Source organism: Lepus europaeus, chromosome 3 (genome assembly GCF_033115175.1).
Source record: "Lepus europaeus isolate LE1 chromosome 3, mLepTim1.pri, whole genome shotgun sequence".
Taxonomy (NCBI): domain Eukaryota; kingdom Metazoa; phylum Chordata; class Mammalia; order Lagomorpha; family Leporidae; genus Lepus; species Lepus europaeus.
This window is the reverse complement of record NC_084829.1, coordinates 130,271,489-130,297,085: the sequence shown is the minus strand read 5'-3', so window position 1 is coordinate 130,297,085 and position 25,597 is coordinate 130,271,489. Positions and strand designations below refer to the sequence as shown.

The following is a 25,597-nucleotide window of genomic DNA, read 5'->3' as shown; positions in this document are numbered from 1 at the left end:
ACTGAGCACCTAAAAGGAAACCTGTTGAAGTGAAATGGACACCATGAGAAACAATGTCTTGATTAGCCCTTTTCCTGACTGTCAAGGAACAACTTACTATTTTATTCCTTTTAGTATTTTTTGTTCTACTTAATACCATTGGTTAAACTCTTTAATTAACACACAATTATTTTTAAGAATTTAAATTTAACTGAAAAGTGATCCCTGTTAATTATGAGTGGGAATAAGAGAGGGAGATGTACAATTTGGGACATGCTCAAGCTGACTTGCCCCAAATGGTTAGAAATGTGCCAGGGGACTCCAATTCAATCCCATCAAGGTGGCATGTACCAATGACATCTCACTAGTCAAAGTGATCAGTTTCAGTTCATAATTGATCATAATAATAGGATTAAGTGTCAAAGGGATCACATAAACAAGACTAGTGTCAGCTAATACTGATAGAATTAAAAACGAGCCAATGGCCGGCGCCACGGCTCAATAGGCTAATCCTACACCCGCGGCGCTGGCACACCAGGTTCTAGTCCCAGTCAGGGCACCGGATTCTATCCCGGTTGCCCCTCTTCCAGGCCAGCTCTCTGCTATGGCCCGGGAGTGCAGTGGAAGATGGCCCAAGTGCTTGGGTCCTGCACCCCATGGGAGACCAGGAGGAAGCACCTGGCTCCTGGCTTCGGATCAGCGTGGTGCGCCGGCCGCAGCAGCCATTGGAGGGTGAACCAACTGCAAAAAGGAAGACCTTTCTCTCTCTCTCTCTCTGTCTCTCTCTCTCACTATCCACTCTGCCTGTCCAAAAAAAAAAAAAAAAAATTAACAACAGTAATCACTGTGCACTTACTCCCCATGTAGGATCTCTGTCCTTAATGTGTTGTACTATGTGAATTAATGGCATAACTAGTACTCAAACAGTACTTTATACTTTGTGTTTCTGTGTGGGTGCAAACTGTTGAAATCTTTACTTAATATATACTAAGTTGATCTTCTGTATATAAAGATAATTGAAAATGAATCCTTTTTTTTTTTTTTATTTTTGACAGGCAGAGTGGACAGTGAGAGAGAGAGAGAGAGAGAGAGAGAAAGTTCTTCCTTTTTGTCGTTGGTTCACCCTCCAATGGCCGCTGTGGCCGGTGCATTGTGCTGATCCGAAGCCAGGAGCCAGGTGCTTCTCCTGGTCTCCCATGCAGGTGCAGGGCCCAAGGACTTGGGCCATCTCCACTGCCTTCCCGGGCCATAGCAGAGAGCTGGCCTGGAAGAGGGGCAACCGGGATAGAATCCGGCACCCCAACCGGGACAAGAACCCGGTGTGCCAGTGCCACAAGGCAGAGGATTAACCTGTTAAGCCACGGTGCTGGCCGAAAATGAATCTTGATAAAGAATGAGATGGCAGAGGGAGTTGTGGGTGGGAGGGAGATTATGGGGGCGGGGGGGAGCCACTATAATCCAAAAGTTGTACTTTGGAAATTTATATTTATTAAATAAAATTCAAAAAAACTCTGAGAAAAACAACATGCAAATTATTCATGTCCTTGGATTAGACAGGGTTTCTTTTATATAATATCTAAAACAGACTCAACCAAAGGAAAAATATTAGGCAAATTGGACCTCATCAAAATTAAAAATAATTTGTGCCTCAAAGAACACACTCAAGAGAGTTGAAAGGGCACAGAATCCAAAATATCTAAATAACTTTTACAACTCAACAATAAGAGACAAATAACCTAGTTTTCATTTGGGCAAAGGACTTCAGGAGACATTTCCCCAAAGATATACAAATGGCAATTTGGCACATGTAAAAATACCAACATCATATCATGTCCACTCTGCCTGTCCAAAAATTTGGCACATGTAAAAATGTGGACATAAAGGAAATGAAAGTCAGCACCATAAGAAGATAGCACTTCATGCTCACTTAGATGGCTATAATCAAAAAGACAGATAATAGCAAGTGTTGGTGAGGAGATAGAGAAATTGGAACCTTCATCCACTGCTTTTGGGAATGTAAAACATTGCAGCTGCTATAGAAAACCGTCTTGTATTTCCTCAAAAGGTTAAACACAGAGCTATCATATTACTCAGCAATTCAACTCCTAAGTATATATACTCAAGGGAAATGAAAACATATGTCTTCATAAAAACTTCTGCATGAATGTTTATTGTGGCACTATTCATAATACCCAAAGAGTAATACAGACTCCAAAAGTCCACCAACAAATGAACAGATATAAACAAAATGTGGTATGTTAACAATGGGATGTTATGTGGTGATAGAAAGGAATGAAATACTGATTCATGTTGTAATATGGATGAACCTTGAAAACATTATGCTAAGTGAAGGGAGCCAGACACAAAAGACCACATATGCTGTGATGCCATTCATATGAAATTTCCAGAATAGACAAATTCAATGAGACAGAAGGTATTTTAGTGGTTTCCTGGGGCTGGGGCCACAGGAAGGAAGGAATGGAGAATGACTGCTAGTTGTTTGTGCAGTTTCTTTTTGGAGCCACATAAATGTTCTAAAACTAAATTGTGGTGATAGTTGCACAACCTTGCGAATATACTAAAAATGCACTGTACTGTATAAATGCAGGAATGGGTAAATTTCACATTGTATGAAATCTATCTCAACAAAGATGCAAAAGGGGGAGACTTTTATGTGGTACATTATAACTGCTTCTACAGCCTTTCCTCATTCTCTCTGTTCCCAGTTATTCTGCACAGCACCAAGAATAAGGATACTTGCAGACCCTCTGGGGAGTCAGAGCAGGAGGGAAAGACTGCAGGGTGTCAAAAGTGTTATGTTGCTGTACCCAAAAATGAATGCGACTTCTGTGAGTCTTTGGAAATACTTTATTGAATGTGTTCTACTTGTGACTCTTTTTGGCTTCCAGTCTTAGGCAACCGTGTCCCACTGTGATGCTGGCATTTCCAGTCTGTTCCCATAGTTGTATCATTGCAGAGCAGTTTGCAGGCTCACATGTGTGTGTGCATCCCTACCTCTTCCCTATGACTTCATTCCCAGGAGAGCCACATCAGTTAGAATCAAAGGTCACATGTGATTGTGGTTATATCATGTAAATGGGAAGCCCTCTTTCAGGCCATGGTCACAAAGCTGGCATCTGGATTTCTTCCCAGAGCTCTCAAGTCACAGTGAGACTGTCGGGAATATTAAATGGCCAGAGTCATATTTTTTCCATTTGTTTGGTTTTGTTTGAATCTGGATAATCTTTGCTGTTATGTCCAGTTCTACTCAGAAGTACAACTTCTCTGGAAATGCTTCACTGATAAAAGACTTACCCTAAGAATGGTCCCCTTGAGTACCTTCAGATCTATGGCCCACTGTACCATAGCTCATGTGCTTATTAGTGATCGAGGCTGGTAATTTTTAGAAATTAGTATAAATTCTCAAATACATTTTGAGTATATCACATTACTCTTACATGACTCTTCTACTAATCTTACACTTCCATTCCCTGTCTCATTAATTCTGTGTAAACAAAAAAAAAAAACCAAACTTTGAAGTACAAATGAGTTCTCTGATAAATCCATGTATGCAAGCCACTATAAATAAGATTCTGGGCTCACAAAACTGTCCCTCTCCCCCACCCCCCCACCCCATCCCACCCCCACCCGCTCAGCACTCAGGATGTTCATAGAGCTGCAAAATATGAGACAAATTACAGGAAAAGCAGTCTGCACCTCTCCCTGCAAAGCTCTAAGGCACAATTGCTTTCAGAAATGAGGCTTTGGGTTATTCAAAGAAAATAAAAGTTAAAAGAAAGCTCCTCTTATTAGAGTAGAACAATTGCTTTAGAAGAGCTATTCTTCAGTCAACTAGAGTAAGGACTACTGGATTCACGAAGATGAAGAGGAACTAAAGCAAGACCTTGTGTCCAAACCATGTTAATGATTTAGGTCCCAACCCTTTTATTTCCTTTCCTGGAAACATCTGATCATGAGTATGGCCAGGTTCATGGCTATAGGACATGTCACTGGTCCCTACCTAAGGTATATTACCAAGTTTTATAGGAAAGGGAGAGATGTTCTGGGAAGGCAGGTGATTTCTGAATGAATAGTTCATGAATATAATTTATTTTGTTTTCTTTCCAGAAGAAAAGAAACAGACTTATACTGTTTTTAAAAGATGGTTTTGAGTCCCTCACCAGATCCTCTGTGAGCCAGATAACATTCCTGCCCTTGAGAGCTGGTTTTAATCAAGTGTTACCCTTGCTGGCCACCTAATACCAATTTTAAATTCTCCAAAGCCCCAGGAGAAAGAGCAGGATCCGTTGTTAAGGTTTCTTTGGTCATCTTAGTCAAGTTGTTCATCAAGGAAGCGTGTGTTATTGCTCAAAAGCCTGCTCTCCCCCAGTCCTCCTCCCCTTCATAGGAGAGGCTGGCTTATCACTGCAGAGTTCAGCCTACTATATGGGCAGAAACTCCTCAGTGCCACAAATTTCCATGCTTGGAATGTCTTCCTTGTCTTTTTTTTTTTTTAATTCTGAGGCCCTGACAAAATCTGGGTGATAGACAAGTTGAATATGGGCAGACAGATGTAGTAAACTGGCATGCCAGGGGTATTAGCAAGCAGTACACTTCCTGTTTGTTTTTACATCAAATATCATTCCTTGTTAACAAGGTGGTCTCTCAGCCCCTTTAAAGTGATATTGTTTATGTGTATTTTGTAATTCTTAGAGGTATTAGTGAGATAAGAGAAGGGACTGAGATGCATAAAGGGCAGTATTGGCTTTAGGGCATGGCTTTGTTGCAAACATTAAATGGTCACACGTGGGTCCCTTGGTTGCAGTCTGTGTGTCTGAATATATTTTGAAATGCTGTGAGTGACTTTTTATTAACAGAGGGAAAGAACATATATTAAAGATCAAATATGTCTGATGAGATCACAAGATATAACTAAATGGTTCACAATATTTCAAAATAATAGGGTGACCAAAAGTATACCAGATGAATGTTGTCATACAGAAGGCAGATATATGGATCTTGATCAGCAAAGTGAAAATCTGGCCAAAAATATTAACCAAGACAATGAAGTCAACTCATAATGCTATAGGGATCATTTCACACTAAATATACTATGAGTACTTATGGGAAAATGACCTAACAACAGCAGTCATAAAAGAAACTGAAGATAATAAGCAAAAACACAAAGAAACACTAGAGACAGATGGTTGTAATGAACCCTGCTCATACCATCCTGGATACAGTGGCTGAAAGAATTAGGACATGGAAATGCGGAAGAACCTACTAATAATGACGATCAAAGGGTAATCTGTTTCCATCATTCTTTTTTCATGTGTTATACATATTTCTGTAAAAAAGAAACTTCTTATCAACTACATGGTTTTCCTTGAGAACATTTCACACAAGAAAGACAGGCTGAGTATGTAATTGTTTTAATGTTCACTTATTAACCAGTTTTCAAAATCATAGCTGTTCACTGAGAATCTTCCATTGGTGGCCCCAGGGGTGTGTTTTGTACCATTATGAATCCACAGTTTTGGGGCTGGCACTGTGGCACACAGGTTAAAGCCCCAGCCTGAAGTGCTGGCATCCCACCTGGGTGCCGGTTCTAGTCCCAGCTGTTCCTCTTCCAATTCAGCTCTCTGCTATGGCCTAGGAAGGCAGAAGATGGCCCAAGTCCTTGGGCCCCTAAACCCACATGCGAGACCAGAAGAAGCTCCTGGCTCTTGACTTCAGATCGGCGCAGTTCCGGCCGTTGTGGCCATTTAGGGAGTGAACAAGCGGATGGAAGACCTCTCTCTCTTTCTATCTCTATCTCTTTCTATAACTCTGTATCTCAAATAAATAAAAATAAATCTACAAAAAAATGAATTCATGCTTTTAAATATACTTGATGTGTCTCAACTCATTACTGGTATTAATCTTATTAATGCTTAAATTCTCCCATCTTTGTCCATTGGGAGCATCTGCAAGTGGATTCCTCAGTCCTTTTGGTATGACAATAATGACAGCTCCTTCAGTTTCTGACAAGACAGGATATCTCAGGTTCATTTCATTCTTTTCTTGCCCTAGGCTACGAATTGGTCATTTCTCCAAGGAGAATTGGTTCCTTTAGTATTTAAAAATAAGATCTGGGTTGTACTAATGCTCAGTGTTTCTGGGTCTTTATAGAGGTCAAAATAATATATATTTAAAATAAATCAAGTTTATAACAATATTTCTAATTCAATTTTATAGTAGAAAATTTAACTTTTTCAATCTTACACTTTTATCTGCTCTTTCCCATAATGAAAAAATACCATTTTCCAATATCAACATAATGACCAATTAATAAAAACATAACAGTCTCAAAAAGCCAGTACCAAGACCATCACCAAAAATACAATTACTGAAAATCATTTACAATTTTTGGTTATTTTTGTCCTTAGAAAATATCCACTAAACATGGATGGTGAAGTCAATGCATTTTAAAGCCATTGAAATAATTCTACTTCTGTATGATTAAACCACTAACTTGTGTTCCTTTATTTCATTTTGCTTTTAGTGTTTCTGAGTAAATTTAAAATTTTTTAAATTTTGCGTTATTCCTATGTAATATATATGCATGATCTCAAAGTTAAATCTACAAGACAAATACATATTTTTAAAATATTATTTCATGCCGGCGCCGTGGCTCACTAGGCTAATCCTCCGCCTTGCGGCGCCGGCACACCAGGTTCTAGTCCCAGTCGGGGCGCCGGATTCTGTCCTGGTTGCCCTTCTTCCAGGCCAGCTCTCTGCTATGGCCCGGGAAGGCAATGGAGGATGGCCCAAGTCCTTGGGCCCTGCTCCCGCATGGGAGACCAGGAGGAAGCACCTGGCTCCTGCCTTCAGATCAGCGAGATGCGCCAGCCGCAGCGGCCATTGGAGGGTGAACCAACGGCAAAAAGGAAGACCTTTCTCTCTGTCTCTCTCTCTCACTGTCCACTCAGCCTGTCAAATAAATAAATAAATAAATAATAAATTAAAAAAATATTGTTTCATATATGTTTTTATCTCATAATTTTAATATATTTTTCTAGAGGCTTAGCCAATATTGATCTTGGTTCTCCAAGATTCCCAGTGGTTCTGTGAGCTACTGAAAGTTTTTGTAATAAACCTGTTTCCTATTTAGTCTTACAGAATTGGCTCTTGTTGCTTACAACAAAGAACCTTGATTGATATGGGGGAATGTCTGTTGGGTGACCGACTAATTCCATTTACACACTGATCTATGCTTCTCTGGGACTAGTTTTGCATGAACAAAATCTTAGTAAGTGAAATATTTCAGAGCTAACAACATTTCATTTTTACATGGCTCCCATCCTCCTACCTCATCCTATATCCATAAGGGAGACCACACAAGTGAGGTAGAACAAAATAGAAAACAAAAAAATTCCAGGATGGCAGAGGCTTGAATAATTTTAAGGTATGTGTTTCAGTTGGTACCTCAGATAATTTCTGCCTACCATGTAAAGTACAACTGTATACAAGTTTCAAAAGTTTCAGTATGCTCCATGAGGTCTATTATTCATGTTTCTGCTCCATAGAAAGTATGGGAAACTTAAGTTCATTAAAACCCCCCATTTATTGTGTGGTGGCCACTAACGTGCTTTCAGAGTGTGCTCTCTTTTATTATATTACAAAACACACAGTGCAATAGTGCCTTTTCTCCCAGCAGGTGCCAGTAACCTCCAATCTAAGTAGAAAATCATCTATTCCTCTCTGCTATCAGTATTACTTCTAAAATGAGAGGGTTATCACAGAGAAGTTGTGATAGAGAACAGACCTTCTGTCGTCTATAGTTGGGAATACATGATAACCCAAAGAATGTGGAACGTTACAAATTGGATCTGGTGATGAAATACAGACTTCCTTTACTAAAATAGTATTACCTGCTTCTTTTTCATGCTAAGAGTCCTACAAACTTCTAGACATTTCCAATTATGGTGCATTTTGTACTTGTTCTTTGGCAGCAGAACACCTTTTAACTACCATTCCTATTAATCTATCACTTTTCACACAAGGTTAGTTCTTATAGAAGGCAGTGAAGCTTTAAGCTGTAATTCCCAATGTTCCATGCAATATTTTCTTAGCTAGAGTTTCATAAGAGGTCTTCAAAGAGTTCATGGAAAATGCATATTATGAAAAACTATGCATGGATTTCAGAAATTATTGCACCAAAAGTAAATAATATTAACTTGTTACAGCATGTCTGAACAGACTCTAGTTTGAGACTCTACAAAGGAACAGACATCCGTTTGAAAAGAATCCCTATAAGAGCAACATGATAAAGCTTGGATGGAAGAAGGGTGAAACTACTGATGCTTTTCAAAAAGTGTACGGGGATACTTCCCCAAAGAGATAAGCAGTTTACAAATAGAGAATTTGTGTTAAGAAGGGACAAGATGATGTTGAAGGTGAAGGCTACAGCAGCAGATCCTGCACATTCATTTGCAGGGAAAAAATTCATCTTCTTTGTGCCCTAAATGAAGAAAACCAACTAGTAACAGCAGGAAAAATAGCCAGCATCACAGGCACCACAGCAGGTTCAACTTGCATGATTCTGGCTGAAAAATTAAAGTGCAGCCAACTTTCTGCTCAATGGCGGCCAAAATGCTGCACCCAGATCAGCTACAGACAAAAATCAAAACTTTCGGTAGAAATTTTAAATGTATCTTCAAAGAATTATAACAGGACATGAAACAGGCCTTTCCCGGTATGATCCTGAAGATAAAGCACGATCAAAGCAAAGACCATCAAGAGGGAAAAATGGTTCCGCCAAGCAAAGAGGACAAGAGCAAAGGTCATGGCAGCAGTTTGCTGGGTTGCTCACAGTATCTTGCTTGTTGACTTTCCAGAGGGCCGAAGAATGATACCACGTGCTTTTTTTTTTTTTTTTTTTTTTTTTCAGGCAGAGTGGATAGTGAGAGAGAGAGAGAGAGAGAGAAAGGTCTTCCTTTTTGCCGTTGGTTCACCCTCCAGTGGCCTCTGCGGCCGGCACATCGTGCTGATCCGAAGCCAGGAGCCAGGTGCTTCTCCTGGTCTCCCATGGGGTGCAGGGCCCAAGGACTTGGGCCATCCTCCACTGCACTCCTGGGCCATAGCAGAGAGCTGGCCTGGAAGAGGGGCAACCGAGATAGAATCCGGCGCCCCAACTGGGACTAGAACCCGGTGTGCAGGTGCCGCAAGGTGGAGGATTAGCCTGTTAAGCCACGGCGCTGGCCACCACATGCTAATTAGGAGGATATTTTCAGGAATTTAGACAAGCTTTAGCAGAAAATGCCAGGGAAGTCTTCACAGGAGAGTCCCTTGCCAGCATGACAGTGGTTTTGCTCTTTCCTCTCATCAAAACAAGGGCAATTCTGCCAGGTTTTTGATGGTAAATCTTTAGGGATCCACCTTACAGTCCTGATTTGACTCCTTTTGATCTCTTTGTTTCTTATTTATTTGAAAGGCAGAGTTAGAAAGAGAGAGACAGAGAGTCTTTCCTCTGGTGATTCACTCATTTGCAGAGTTAGAGAGAGAGGGGTCTTTCCTCTGGAGCTTTGTTCCCCAGATGACCACAATGATCGGGGCTGGGCCAGGTCGAAGCCAGGAGCTAGGAACTGCTTCCGCATCTCCCATGTGGGTGGCAAGGGTCCAAACACATTAGCAATCTCCTGTTGCTTTCCTAGATGCACTCAAAATGGCACCTATGTGGGATACTGGTAAACAGGCAGTGGCTTAACCTGCATCTTCTTTTTGTTTCTTAATCTTAAAACAATCTATAATGGGCACCCATATATTTCAGTTAATAGCACAAAGAATGACTGCACTAATATGGATAATTTTTCAGAGTTCTCAATTCTTCAGGGATGGACTAACTGACATTTTATTATTGCTTGCAAAAGTATCTTGAACTTGATGGAGAGCTTATGTTGAAAAATACAGCTTATATTTGGTCCTTTTATCTTTTAATTCTATATTCCCATGAGCATTTTTGAAGTCTCCTCATACGCAGGTATGCAAAATATCCCAGGTTCAAGTAAATCTGGACTGCTACAGAGTTCACCCTGGACAAGAATTCATACAGTCCAAAACAATGTCAGAACATTTCAGTCACACCACTACTCACCAACCATGTCTCCTAATAGCCTTTTGATCAGTGTTCCCTGAGGACATGTCTTAGAAGTAAAAACAGCATTCACTAAGGACTCACTAGATGCCAGATGCCAGGTACCACTCTATAACTTTGTTCTGCACAGTTTTACAGCAACCTATCAATGAATTACTACAAGAACCCTATAAAACTTTTGTACCTTGGTGCTGTTTTACAGGTGAAAAAGCAAAGATATATGAAGTGCTTTGTTTGATATTACATAGCTAGTAAATGAAGGGGCCAGGAATTACACCCAGACATTGCGACTTCTGTGCTCAATCTTAACTATAAAACTTGGTGCCTTCTTAATGGAAATGCTACCACATAAGTATCTCAATCATTTATATGCTTTTATGACACATCTTACAAGGTTAGTGAGGCTACAAATTGTCTTTTGTAATGGGAGTTTTATTTGTCTGTGTCAAAGGCATGAAATATTTCCCTCTAAATCAAATCATCCAATAAAACAAAATTATACAGTCCAATTAAAATATACTTCCAACTGACTGTGAACAAATTTAATAGTGTTATTTATATAAGAAAAGAAACACTTTGAAATCTATGTTCTGTTTTACATTTGCAAACTGATTAAAATTTTGTTAGTCATTTATCTAATGAGAATTTAACAGTTACCAACTCTTTTTATCTAGGGTCATAAACAAGAAATCCTAAATCAAGTTGTAGATACTATATATTCATGGGACAATTCAGGAACAAAGCAATGCACAATAGTGGCAGTTTGAAAAATGTTGTTATGCAGTTAATGGTATGCTTGTGTTGTATGTGTGTGTGTACATGTATGTGTAACGGAAGACACTGTTCTCCACAGGTATTAGACTTCTGGGGCGATTACTAAGATTCATCAAGCCTTGTGATTTCTATGAAGATTAAACTAAATACATATCATATTTAGCACATGATCACAAATTTCTATTGTGTAAAGAATTCAGAATTAGCAAGAATTCAGTTCAAATTCTAGTTCTGAACTTGATGGTTATGTAAATCATGGGTAAATAGACTTGGGAAGTAGAAGTGCCCTCCGCTTACCTGATACCTTTGTTTGAAGCACTTGGCAAAGCCTGGTGGGATCAGAGAGAAGGACGTTGAGACCAGAGTACCCAGATTCAAAGTTCTAGGGAGAGATGATAATGAGGTCTTAACATTCCTTTCCACTTAACCAACACAACTCATCAGAGCAACTACATAATTAGAGATTCTGGTGGAGACATAACAGGCGAGCATTTGTACCCCTTTAAGTCGCGTGCCCTTTCACATATGGTGAGAGCTGTGGGGAGCTATGGAGCAAAGAAGAAGATCATGGAATTGTATGGGGGAACCACTTGGGAAGGAGGTTGCTCTCAACCTCTGTGATGGGAGAACACACTATGATTAACGGGCAAATAGCGCTGCATCACTGCATCTCCGAGATATCTCAATGAAAGAGCTGACTTGTGCCACAGCTGTCAACCTGCTCTCACTTCACCTTGTGGAGCCTGACTCCAGCTATCAAGTGAATGCTGGTTCAGCCAGCAGAATGCACTGTGCTTCCTAAGCTCAAGGCACACCATCAGCAATGGCATTACCCTACATCTTCTGACAGTGTGTCTCCAAGAGTCTTACTAAGCCAGCCTTCTGACTTGTGCAGAGAGAGACCTCTGTGGGCAGGCCAGTTCTGCACATGATTTCACAAGTCACCACTGAAACCAGTCTGGGGCTTGCTCTTCCCAGTGTCTGCCTGGCCAGCTGCTTCTTGTTACTCAAAGAGGCCTCCATGGCAAATCTGGGAAAAGTGCAGCCCTCATTTCCAGGTCACTGTGGATCACATTACCTACTTGCTTTCCCTCACAGCACTTACGACTCTTTGAAACGTATTATTAATTAGTGATGCATAAGCATGCCCCCCCATCTGAAAGCCAGCTCTCGAGAACAGAGACTTTTGCTTGTATAATTCAGAGACTGACAAACTACTGCCAATAGGCAAAATATTTCTACTGCCATTCTTTTTAAATAAAGTTTTGTAGGAACCCATCTACATCCATTTATCGACATACTGTCTATGCGGTTTTTGTACTACAATAGCAGACTTGAGTTGTTGGGACCGATTATCTGGTTCACAAAACCTAAAATATTTATTATCTGGCCCTGTAAGGGAAAAGTTTGCCAACTTACAGTCTAATTCATTCTTCTGGCAGAACAGCACCAAGCACAGAGAAGACACTAAATAGCATTTGATGAATGAACACAGGACAGAGTAATGAGATGAGATCATCTATTTAAGGGAAGAAGTTTCCCTTCATACACTAGATACTGCTGTATTGAAGGTTTATATTAATATGAGTAGCTGATGTTTCATAACTGACATGCACATTTATCCTAAAAGTTTCTCCACTGTTCTTTAAATTGTTTATTTATTTGTACTTATTTGAAAGACACAGTGACAAAGAGAAAGACAGAGACAGGGAGCTCTTCCATCCCAATTCACTCCCCAAATGCCTGCAACAGCCAAGACTGAGCCAGGCAAAAACCAGGATCCCAGAACTCCATCCAGGTCTCCCACATGGGTGGCAGGGATCCAAGTACTTGAACTATCGTCTGATGACTCCCAGGGTGCTTATTAACAGGAAGTTGGATCAGAAGCAAAGCAGCTAGGACTCAAGCCAGGCACTTTGAAATGGGATGTAGGCATTCCAAGCAGTGGCTTAGCCACTGTGCCACAACATCCACCCCTTCACTGTTTTGTGTTGCTGTTGCTGGTGGTATATTTGTAAGCGTTCCCTACTATATTTTTAGAGCTATGTTAAATACCTGGACTTAATCCAGAAATATATTAATTGTATTAAATATAGTTATCTTCACCTAAAATTCATTTTATTTTTTTAATTTTTAAAATTTATTTATTTTTTGACAGGCAGAGTGCACAGAGAGAGAGAGAGACAGAGAGAAAGGTCTTCCTTTTCCGTTGGTTCATCCCACAATGGCCGCCGCGGACGGCGCGCTGCGGCTGGTGCATCGTGCTGATCCGAAGCCAGGAGCCAGGTGCTTCTCCTGGTCTCCCATGCGGGTGCAGGGCCCAAGCACTTGGGCCATCCTCCACTGCACTCCCGGGCCACAGCAGAGAGCTGGCCTGGAAGAGGGGCAACCGGGACAGAATCTGGCGCCCCAACCAGGACTAGAACCTGGTGTGCCGGTGCTGCAGGCGGAGGATTAGCCTAGTAAGCCGTGGCGCCAGCCAAAATTCATTTTAAATATAATAAATATTCATTATTAAAAATGCAGAAGAGCACCCCATGGGAGACCAGGATAAGCACCTGGCTCCTGCTATCCGATCAGCGCAGTGCGCCGGCTGCAGCACGCTACCGCGGCGGCCATTGGAGGGTGAACCAACGGCAAAAGGAAGACCTTTCTCTCTGTCTCTCTCACTGTCCACTCTGCCTGTCAAAAAAAAAAAAAAAAAGGATTAAAAATGCTACTTTCCCTCTCAATCTTTATTACAAAAATAAGAAAATTTTTCAAAGCTGTGCTATATGATTAAGCAACATTTCCTAACCTGTTTTTCAACTTAGTATAAAGAATGTTTTCTTGTGTTACATTCTTATAAGCTTTCATTGATGGCAAGTCACTGAAACAAAGACTGTTAAGTAGAAAAGAGAATGTATGGACAAGTTTGAAGGTGGCAAACATCATTGAATGGAAACTTAAGAAGCAGAACAGGCCCTTCCAGGAATCCCAAGCACAGATCAGCTGCAGCTCTTTCTAGTCTCCATGATCAATATTCAGATTTCTGGCAAACAGAGTCTGGCCCAGCAGGAGCCTTGTGGCTTCCCCCTAGCCCTGGGATAGTGAAGCAAACTGACAGTCCACCCAGATGGAATGCGACAGGGAAAAGGACATGTGCACCCAAATACTGAGCCGATGCTCCCGGTACAAGCTTGGAAGGAAGTACAGGCAAGCACGGATGTCCATTTTCTTTGTGCTGGTGTAACAGGAAACCTGAGACTAGATAATTTATAAAGGAAAGAAACTCACTCTCTCCCAGCTCTGGGGGCAAGGATGTCCAAGATCAAGCCGTAGGCATCTGGTGTGGGTCTTTTTACTGCCTCCTCGCGTGGCAAAACAGAAGGACAAGAAGTGGGCAAACTCTGTGTCTTCACGTGGCAGAAGATTAGAAGACAACGGACCCATCACCACCACCGAAAGCCCTTTTATCGTGGCATTAATCTGTCACGACAGCAGGGTCCCAGTGCCCTAAGCAGGCCCCACCTCCCAACACAGTGGAACTGGGGATCATTCCCAAAACATGAATTCAGGGGACACATTCAAACCGGAGTGTAGCCGCTTGCACTTCCTCCTCCTGTTTGCTCCACTGAGCTGGGTGCTAAGCCCAGGCATTGTGATATATTTGGCATGGGTTTGGTTTCTATGAATAGGGCCCTATCCCTTCTGGTTCATCAGCCTATATAGTTGATACAGAGGCAAAATCTGTCAAACGATAAGCCTACCATCAAAAGGAAAATCACAAAATTTAACAATCATAGTTAAAAGATAGAAGGGTAAAATCGTTGATCACGCAAATTATAAAACAGCAGCATTTTCATATATAAACATAGATAAATAAATAGAATTACTGAGTTCATAATATAAACTATGTATATTCTGGGTAATTTTATTTAGTTTTTAATTTATTTTAGAGACACAGAGAGAAAGAGAGAGAGAAAGAGAGAGAGAGAGAGGTCCCCACTTACCAGCTCATTCCTCAAATGTTGCCATTGATTTCTCAACAATGTTGCAGTGGGTCAAATACTCAAATACTTTTTTTTTTTTTTTTCTGACAGGCAGCGCTAGACCGTGAGAGAGAGAGAGACAAAGAGAGAAAGTTCTTCCTTCCGTTGGTTCACCCCCCAAATGGCTGCTATGGCCGACACGCTATGCCGATCCGAAGCCAGGAGCCAGGTGCTTCCTCCTGGTCTCCCATGTGGGCACAGGGCCCAAGCACTTGGGCCATCTTCCACTGCCTTCCCAGGCTACAGCAGAGAGCTGGACTGGAAGAGGAGCAACTGGGACAGAATCTGGCGTCCCGATCAGGACTAGAACCCAGGGTGCTGGCACCACAGGCAGAGGATTAGCCAAGTGAGCTGCGGCGCCGGCCAACAATCCTCAAATACCCTTAATGGTCAGGATTAGGTCAGGTTTGCTACAACAAAATAGCACAGACTATTTTGCAAAGATTGACACATAAATATTCCATTATAGTTCATTGAAAGCTCCATAACATGATTTAAAATAATTAAGAGTGCTTTGCTATTAAGTTCACAAATAATTTATATACAAATTCTTGGAGAAATAAAATCAAGACATTCATTTAAAAATCTGTCATGGGACCAGCATTGTGGCATAGTGGGTAAATCTGCCACTTATGATGCCAGCATCCCATATGGGCATCAGTTCATGTCCTGGCTGCTTCACTTCCAATCCAGATCCCTGTCAATTGCTTGGGAACAGCAATGGATGATGCTCCAAGTGTTTGGGCCTCTGCCATATACATGGGAGACCTGGAAAATGCTCCCTGCTCCTGGTTTCAGCCTGGCCCAGCCCTGGTCTTTGTGGCCATCTGGGGAGTGATCTCTCCTTTTCTCTCTTTCTCTCTCTCTCCCTCCTTCCCTCCCTCTCTCTCTGTCACTTTGACTATCAAATAAATAAATCTTTTGATAAAATAGAAAAATAAAAATCTATCATAGGTGTATTTAATCACAAATTTTGACTATTTTTAAAGGATATAAAATCCAACTTACTAATTGTTAGGTTACAGGTACTGTTGATTCAACCTTTGGGTTCAAAACCCAGCATCTTTACTGACTGGCTAAATTGTCTACATCTGCGTATCTCACCTACAAAATAAACATAATAGTGCTAACACATAGATGATTAAATGATATAATTTTTTAAAGCTATATTTATTTATTTGAAAGATTTACAGTGAGAGTAGGAGAGACAGAGAGAGAGCTTTCATCTGCTGGTTCACGCACCAAATGGCCAGGGTTGAATCAAGCTGAAGCCGGGAGTTTTATCCAGAAGTTTTAGGGGCTCAAACACTTGGACCATCTGCTGTTGTGTTTTCAGGCCATTAGCAGGGAGCCAGATCAGAAGTGGAGCAGCCAGGGAATGAACCAGTACCCCATATGGGATGCTGGCATTGCAGATGGTGGCTTTACCCACTACTGGCACCTAAATGATATAATTTTTATAAATCATTTTGTACAGTTTTTGGAACACAGATATTCCTCAGTAAATGTTACTCGTATTATGTTTATTATTCTAATATACAAACAAAAGAATAGCCTCTACAACATGCTTCTAACATACAACCATAATTTATGTGTATTTAAAACATTTTCAAATGCTTAGAAGCAGTTGCCTTACACTTTAATTTTTCAGGAAGCAACTGACTTAGAGTCAATTAAAGCATCTTTTTACTGTTTGAGAGTCAAAATACATATCATTCTGTAGCTGAATATTTTGCAAACCTGAAGCAGTGGTCTAGGTGGAAATCTTTCTTTAATTTTTTGACTACTGATATTTTGCGTTTAGTATGACAAGTGACCTTATCCTTAAAGATCTAGATTTCAGATCAATAAACAGAAATTTAAGAGAAAACTTACATCATTAAATAAGCCACTATTAAATTCAAAACTCATCACAATGTTCCAGGAAATCAAATTATTCTTTTCAAACTCAGAATGACTTGGAATTGGTTTATAAAAAGCACTTGTTAAAAATAATAAGTCCTACATTACAGCTGAATGATAAGAGTACTACACACAATGAGATTTAGCACAAAAAGATAATATGGTTGTATATAGGCAAATTTTATAGCTGTACAAAAGGTACATTTCCTGACATCATACACAATGTTGCTAGGTGCATATACATACACACATTTTCCATCAGTAGCTTATTAAGCTCATCAGAAAAGAAGTGTTTCTATATTATTATAATAAAGCTAAAACAGAAATTTAATTTATACAGTTAAAGAACTGTAAGTTTTCAATTTCCTTTCAAAATGTATTGCAATTGAAAGCAGTTTAGAAAAATTTATAAGGACTATAGCTCAAAGACAAACCAGTTTTCAATCTCTGACATGACAACGAGTGACTAATACAACTTGCATCATCTGTTCCTACAGGGCAGACGAGCCAGCAGAAGGGCATCCTCTAAGCAGTGTTCCTGTATGTGCTCAGAGATAACTATCTACATCTTAGATCAAGGTTGCTATGCAGATTTGGCAGTAACCTGTAACTTTGAGGGTGACAGGAATGTTCATTATATTGATTGTGAAGATACATATATAGATGGATGGATATCCATATATTCATGGAGATTTGCTTATGTAAAAATTGATCCTATTGTCCATTTTAAACATGTAAAGTTTATGGTACATCAATTCAGCTTTAATAAAGTTGTTTAAAAAGATCTTACTGATATTGGGAAGAAACAGTCAAGCAACCGAGCTAATAGTCAAGCAAATGAGATATATAAACTTTACATAAAAAACATAAATGGATCTTGAACAACTGAATACTGGCAATACACACAAGTAAAACCCAAATTACACCTTGGTTAAGTACCTAAGAGTGGCGAAAATCTGAGTTTGGAAACTCCCAATGACAAGGAAGAGTGGGGGAAGAAAACACCACCCCATGTTGCTAATTGTAATGACAAAAAGGATAAAACTCTATAGAGGATAAGTTAGTAATTTCTACAAAAATTTCTACCAAAATGACAAATGCATTTAATTTGAATCTAGCAATTGTACTCTGAAGAATTCTTTCTACAAACTTCTGTGCTCAAATTAAATGATGCATACCACTATAGAGCATGGTTTCTATTAGTAAGAGCTTGGAAACAACCCATGTGGCTCACTAAGGCTGTGGCTCAGGAAGTCCTGGTAAATTCACACAATGTACTGCATAGTTGTGGAAAAGCATAAAAATCTGCTTTGCTCTCATAGGAAATGTTTCTGAAATTTATTTCTAATAAAGTTAGCAGTGCAATGTGGTTGGTGCACTACTTTTAATAGAATGAGGAAGCATTAGAGTATATATTTCTTTATCTTATATCTGCATATAGAAATAATAAATGGAGAGTAGAAAAAATAAATATAGGTTACATGCAAGGAGAGGAAATTTGGCAGATGAATACAGGAATGAAAACAAGAGGTTTTTTTGTTTGTTTGTTTCGTTTTTATACATTGTTTTAAGTGCAGGTGTTTGGCCTAGTGACTAAGATGCCAGTTAGGAAACTCAAATCCCTTAGAGAGTGCCTACAATCGATGCCCACCCTGGCTCCTGAATCCAGCTTTCTGTTGTGATGGCTCAAGCAGTTAGGCCCCTGCCACCCATATGAGATATCTGGATTGAGCTCCCAGATCCCAGCTTTGGCCCAGATAGGACTCTTGTAGACAGCTGGGGAGTAAGAAATTTGGCAGATAAGTTTTCTCTCTCTCTCTCATGTTAAAAAAAATTAAATTGCATTGACATTTTAAACTAAGTAAATTCATTTCTAAGTCAAGATTATTAAAATATGTTTGTACTTATTTAAAAACAAAAAAGTAGGTTAGCCATCTTAAGTCAAGAATTTGATACATGGTTTTATTAGAAAGAAGGGAACATCTGATATCTATAGTGGTTCAAAATTCATGTAATTGCAAAATTCCAAAATAAAATATTCCTTTCCCACAGATATTCAAGGAATTTATGTACTTAGAAGGATGCTTGAGTCCACAGTCTGGTGCCATAAGAGAATACGTAGGACTGGGTGATTGATAACTAGAAGAGACTAATTTTGGCCCCCAGTTTTGGGAACTGTCAAGTCCAACAACCTGGTGCCAAGCCTGCTCAGCCTCTGGCGATGACCTCATGTTGCTTCAAATCATAGCACAAAGCAATAGGGAAAACCAGTACATGTGAAAGGGACAAAAGGCAAGGAGTGGCCTCATTTTATAGCAACCCACACTGGTGATAACTTATTCAGTCCTTGGGAAACAAGAACCCACTCCCAAAAGAAAGGCCTTAATCCCTCTGGTAACACCCTAATCAACTCTCAAAGGCCTTACCTCCCAACACCACCACAATGGCAGTTAAATTTCAACAGGCATGTATTAATCCATTTTCTATTGCCAATAACACAGGCCAAGTGAGTCATGAAGAAAGGAGCTTTGTTTTGACACATAGTTCTGGTCCAAAGGCACCAGGTTGCATCTGGTGATGCTGGTGATGTCCTACTTACTGACAGAGTCCCAAGGCAGGGCAAGGCATCCCTAGGCAATAAACAGAGAGCTGATGTGTATGTTTTACGGTTTCTCTCCCTCTTCTTGTAACACCAGTAGAACTCAGTCATGTGGGCTACACCCAAATGGTCTTATCTAATCCAGTCACCTCCCAAAGGCTCCACCTCTGAATACCACAGTCAGATTAACTTTCCATCCTCTTAATGCCTCACAATGAAGATTAGGTCACAATACACAAAGCCTTGAGGGACACTCTCCAATCACAGCCAATAACAATCAGTTTCATTGGGGATAAAACACACCCAAACCATAGCAAAGAATATACCCACATTTAACAATAATTAAACAGCAAAATTAAGTTCAAAAAAATATATCTGTTAGTAAAATAGTATGGCCTTACCTGTGGTGCTATCTTAGGCTCTGGCCATTATCCATTAACTCTGTTATATATAGGGCCAGCATTGTAGCATAGCAGTTAAGCCACCATCTGCAACACCAACATCCCATATGGGCACTGGTTCATGTCTCAGCTGCTCCACTTCCAACTCAGCTCCCTGTTCATGGCTTGGGAAAAGCAGAAGATGGCCCAAGTACTTGGACCCCTGCACCCACATGAGAGACCTGGAAGAAGCTGTGGCTCCTGGCTTCAGCCTGGCCCAGCAGGCTTGCAGCCATCTGGAGAGTAGACCAGTGGATGGAAAATTCATTCTCTCTCTCTCTCTCTCTTCCTTTATCTCTGTAACTCCTTCAAAAAAAATTTTTTAAAAGAGGAAAGAATGTAGTCTTAGCTTCAAAAGCAATTAGCTAATATTAGAGAGTAATGTCCCATAAAACTTTGTAAGACCCCTGAAAGGTGCCTCACACTTCTACCGACCCCAGAAACACGAATTCCATTCCAATCGCTGTAAAGAACATGAGGAAGTTTATTACATCTGCGCAGATGGGCCAACTCTAAGCACAACAACACCCTCTAGTGCCGTGCGAGAAGAGAGGCCCCGACCATCAACTGCTCAAAGTATTTAAGGCTAAAAACCACAACATTAGCATATCTCCACAGCATTACAGAAAGTCACAAGATAAACCGCAGCATGACAAATTCTCATAAGATGCATGACAAATTTCCAGGGTGAGGGGACAGAAGACCTTGAGTAAGCATAAACACGGGGTCATCATGACCAAAACCTCAACATAGCTCCTAAAATAATTATCACATGCTCAATTATCTCATACACGCATTAGCACAATCATCACATGCTACAAGGTCAGTTAAAGTCTAGTTATCTTAAAAAAATGCATTTTGCAAGCCAAAGCATTTTGTACAGAAGCAAAACAATATGCAGTCAGCTCAGCAGCTCCATTTTAACCCTTCCTATCTTTATCACATTCCAATTTAACCCCATCCTATCTTAATTTCACAACTTATTTTTAAAAGAAAGCTGACATTATGCCTTGAATACTAGATTGATCTTATTTCCAGTAAATCAGATGCTGTGGTAATAGAAATCAAGTGATTCTACTTTAGAATTTTGATTTGAAAAGAAAGTCCAGCATAGTCGGATCTCCAATTGTCAGCTTCAGCAGTTCTTTTCTCATAAAGAGATTCCTCCTGAAGAAATCACTGTTCAATAGAAACTCAACCAGATGCTTCACATTTATTCTTCCATACAAACTCAGGACCCCTGATGGCCTCATTTACTCTTCATTCACATTGTTAGACTGCTGGGAGGACAGTGTGAAGCTTCCTTAATCTGAAATTTAAATCAAATCCTTTCCTTTTTTAGCTTGAAATTGAAAGCTCCAATGCTCATTAGCAATCCAGGCAGAGAGAGTTATCTGATACTCAAGCTCTGTGTCCCAAGGTGACAAACCCACTTGGGAACAATTTCTCTTTCCTAGCAGCTTGCACAGGGCAAATCAAAATGAGCCTGCAGCATCTCCGTTCTAGGAAAAAATTGAGCACAAACATGTTTTATGCTGATGTGGATCCAAGCCCCAAAGAGGAAACAAAAACCCTGGGTGTTACAAGAAGCCCAACTGCCCTGTTACTTCAGCTTATCCCCTCGTTTCTTTTTAGAAAGGAATAGACAGATTTGGGTTGCAGGTATTTATTTATTTGAAAAATCAGGACAACACCAAAATTTCGATTCTACTCTCTCCTCTTCTTTTTTTAATTGTCTTTTTTTTCTTTTCAGAAAAAAAAAAACAGAAAAGTTCAAATGAAAATCAGGACATGGAATATAGTTCTCACATCTCTTTTGTCTCTTGCATCTGGGTGAGCTCAGCCATATGAAAGGAGGCAAACTTAGCTCATGTGAGGAATTTATGAAGAGTTCCATAGCTGTGGAGTCCTACTCAGCATTGTTTTTCTTTTAGGCTTTATAACTAAAATCTTTCAAAGTAGTCAAGGAGAGAGAAGTCACTGGGTCCACACATCATGTTCTATCTCCTCGAACATTATCTCCTCGAATATTACAGTTCCCACGGGATGCACTGCACTTCAGCACAATTATACTGATTCAATTGTACAATTCAGTACTCTATATTATAAAAAACTTGGTTGGTCTCTGTTGTGTTGTAATCACTTTTTTTAGAAATCTAAATTTTTCTTCAATTTTAATTTTAATTAATTTTAAGGTTGAATATGATTTGTAGATAAAGTCTAAGAACATAATGACATTCCCCTCCTCCCTCTCTCCCACCTTCCTTCCTTCCACTTTTCCATCTTTTCTCTTTTACAGTTTTTGAGATAACATTTTAGATTTACATTACAGTAAAAAGGCTTAATACTTCACCAAATAAGATGTTTAACAAGTAAAAAGCGAAAAGACCCTAGTTTAGTGGGAATATAGACAATGGCTATAAACATTAATTGAATTTATAAATGATCATCTCACCCCTATACAGTTTTCTTTTGACAGGCAGAGTGGACAGTGAGAGAGAGAGAGACAAAGAGAGAAAGGTCTTCCATTTTCCGTTGGTTCACCCTCCAATGGCCACAGCGGCCAGCGCACCGCGTTGATCCGAAGCCAGGAGCCAGGTGCTTATCCTGGTCTCCCATGGGGTGCAGGGCCCAAGCACTTGGGCCATCCTCTCTGCACTCCCGGGCCACAGCAGAGAGCTGGCCTGGAAGGGGGGCAACCGGGACAGAATCCGGTGCCCTGACCCGGACTAGAACCCAGAGTGCCAGCACCGCAGGAGGAGGATTAGTCTATTGAGCCATGGTGCTGGCCCCCTATATGGTTTTTTGGTCAGTTAGTCATCCATAATTTCTTTCAATGAAATACAGCCAAAGACAATGTAACATCTAAATATTTCCTGTTTGATTATAAGGTAATAGTTAAGTTCATTTAGACTTTAAGCCCCTCTCAACAGTATATGCATAGGAATAATTTTATGCAGATTGCAATGCAAATAATTATGCATTATATTTTTTGCATTCCATTAGTTACCACAGATGAGGGAAAACATGATATTTGTCTTTTGGGGACTGTCTTATTTTAGTAAGTATAAAGGTTTCCAGTCGCATCCATTTTGTTGTGAAAGACAGGATTTCATTCTTTTCGATGGCTAATATCCCATAGTGTATATGTACTACATTTTCTTAATCCAGTTATTGGTTGATGAGCATTTGGGTTGATTTCATATCTTAGCTATTGTGACTAGAGCTACAATGAACATGGGGATACAGATAACTCTTTCATATGCTGATTTCAGTTCATTTGGATAAATCCCCAGGAGTGGGATTGCTGGGTCGTATGGTAGATCTATTTTCAGACATCTGAGGAACCTCCATACTGTCTTTCAAAATGGTTATACTAGTTTACATTCTCACCAATGGTGTATTGGGTACATTTCTCCCCACACCCTCGCCAGCATTTATTATTTTTTTGATTTTTTGATGATAGCCATTTTAACCTGGATGAGGTGAAACTTCATTGTGGTTTTTTTTATTTGCATTTCCCTGATGGCTGGTGATCCTGAGCACTTCTTCATGTGTCTCTTGACCATTTGTATTTCATCCTTTGAAAAAGGCCCATGCGGCCGGCGCCGTGGCTCAACAGGCTAATCCTCTGCCTTGCGGCGCCGGCACACCGGGTTCTAGTCTCGGTTAGGGCACCGGATTCTGTCCCGGTTGCCCCTCTTCCAGGCCAGCTCTCTGCTATGGCCCAGGAGTGCAGTGGAGGATGGCCCAAGTGCTTGGGCCCTGCACCCCATGGGAGACCAGGATAAGCACCTGGCTCCTGCCTTTGGATCAGCACAGTGCGCTGGCCGCAGCGCGCCAGCCGTGGCGGCCATTGGAGGGTGAACCAACGGCAAAGGAAGACCTTTCTCTCTGTCTCTCTCTCTCTCACTGTCCACTCTGCCTGTCAAAAATAAAAAAAAAAAAATAAAAAGGCCCATGCACATCCTTACCCATTTCTTAACAGGATTGTTGAGTTTCTTGAGAATCACTGACATAGCAACTCAGAACTGACAAGCTTCCCAAACCCAAAACACAAACATATATCAACCTGTGATCACATTTTAAAAAAAAAATTATGCAAACAAAAACTTTCAGCACTAGTCTGTATTAGCTTAAATTTAGGACTGTAGATTGCATCCTAGTTTAACTGACATTTTGTCAAATGAGAAATAAAAATAAATTACTTACTCTGCTTCCTCAATGTTGTTCATTCGGGAAAATCAAAAGATTCTGCAGATATACAGTGCTTTAAGAAAAAATGTTCTTATTAGCTATTACACCCAGGATCTACATTCTTCTTTTTTCTAGCCACAAAACCGTTTATTTACAAAATATATATACTGAGTATTATACATCTGGGTCCCTCGCTGTGGAAACTCAAAGCCTGTCCAGGATCCAGGGAACCTATAGAAAGCAAAGTTGTCTCCCAGCCGCCTCTCCACTCCGGGGAGGAGACCCCCGTTAGTGCCGGAAGGTGGGTGTGGGCTGAGGGCAGGGTGAGGCTGCCGAGCAGAGGGCTTGGGGAGGTGGGGAGAGGAGGAAGCAGACTGCGGGACCCCTGAGGCTCTGGCTGGGAGCTCAGGTCAGGTCTCGACATCCAGCAGGGGCACCCGCTTGTGCTGGTAGCCACTCTGCCAGCCGTGCACCCCCTTCCGGTCTCCCACGTCCGACAGGAGCTCCCACTCAGCCTCGTGCAGCTCCTCAGCCGGGTCATAGCTGTACATGGGGAGCAGGTGGTGGCGAAGCCGGTCCACCCTTTTCTCTTCTGGACATACATTACCACGGCCACCACCACCCCGACCAGGGTGATGAGGAAGAAAGGGCCCAACACATAGCCCACCATAGAGTCGCTGTTGGCCTGGGGCACATTGGGTACTGTGCTGTTACTCATGACAACATGGGCAGTGGTGCCTAGGAGGGCGCCTCCACCGGGCTCCCTCCCGCCGCCGCAGCTCCGACAGAAACACCCTCGCTTGGCTCCCCGGCCCCCCAGGATCTACATTTTAATTTGAGCAGCCATAAGAAAATGTGTGCCCCTTTCACTTTTCTACCAACAATTAACCTTATTACAAAGACTACTAAAATTATGTAAGATATCTTGTCTGAATTTGAACAGTACATTTTAGAAATGCTGTAGAACAGTCAAGAGGAGTCTGTCCAGAATCAACTTTCTCTGTAATGCCTAGGTGTCAGACTCATGCATTCAAAAACAGTGCACACACCCGTTAGTATGTCTTTGGGGAAAGGTATAACAAAATTTTCAAATGTGAGATTAAGCTACAGAGACATTACTGGACAGACTTTGTAGCTCTTGGTCAACTCATAGATCACCTCATATTCTTTCAGCACACAAGAGACCTCCTTATCAGCCAAGGATGTCCAAAGATGGATCTCCATGGCAACTGTAACTCTGGTTCATGTACTGCATATAAAGCATCAGCATTAATATCACATGCACACAAAATTAATTTAAAATAGTGTGTATAACTGTCATATTTGTAGTTATTACTAAGAATATCATTGCCAAAATATAGAAATAATGTAAGACATAAAGAAAAATATTTAAACCTTTGATCACTTCTAAACTCTTGGAGTGTCTTTATTGTGTTCAATAAAGGATACCTACATAACCAAAAAACTCTGGGCCCTGAAGCTTTGAGAACTGTCAAACTTCAACACCAGAAAGAGACCAGAAGGGGGCTATGTCCTGAGG

At 40.7% G+C, this 25,597-nt stretch overlaps 1 pseudogene; it reads right to left on the bottom strand.

Annotated features, from left to right (window-relative positions):
• Positions 1 to 24,467: 24,467 nt before the first annotated feature.
• Positions 24,468 to 24,775, bottom strand: LOC133757100 (small integral membrane protein 29-like; annotated as a pseudogene).
• Between the last annotated feature and the right edge of the window lie 822 nt (positions 24,776 to 25,597).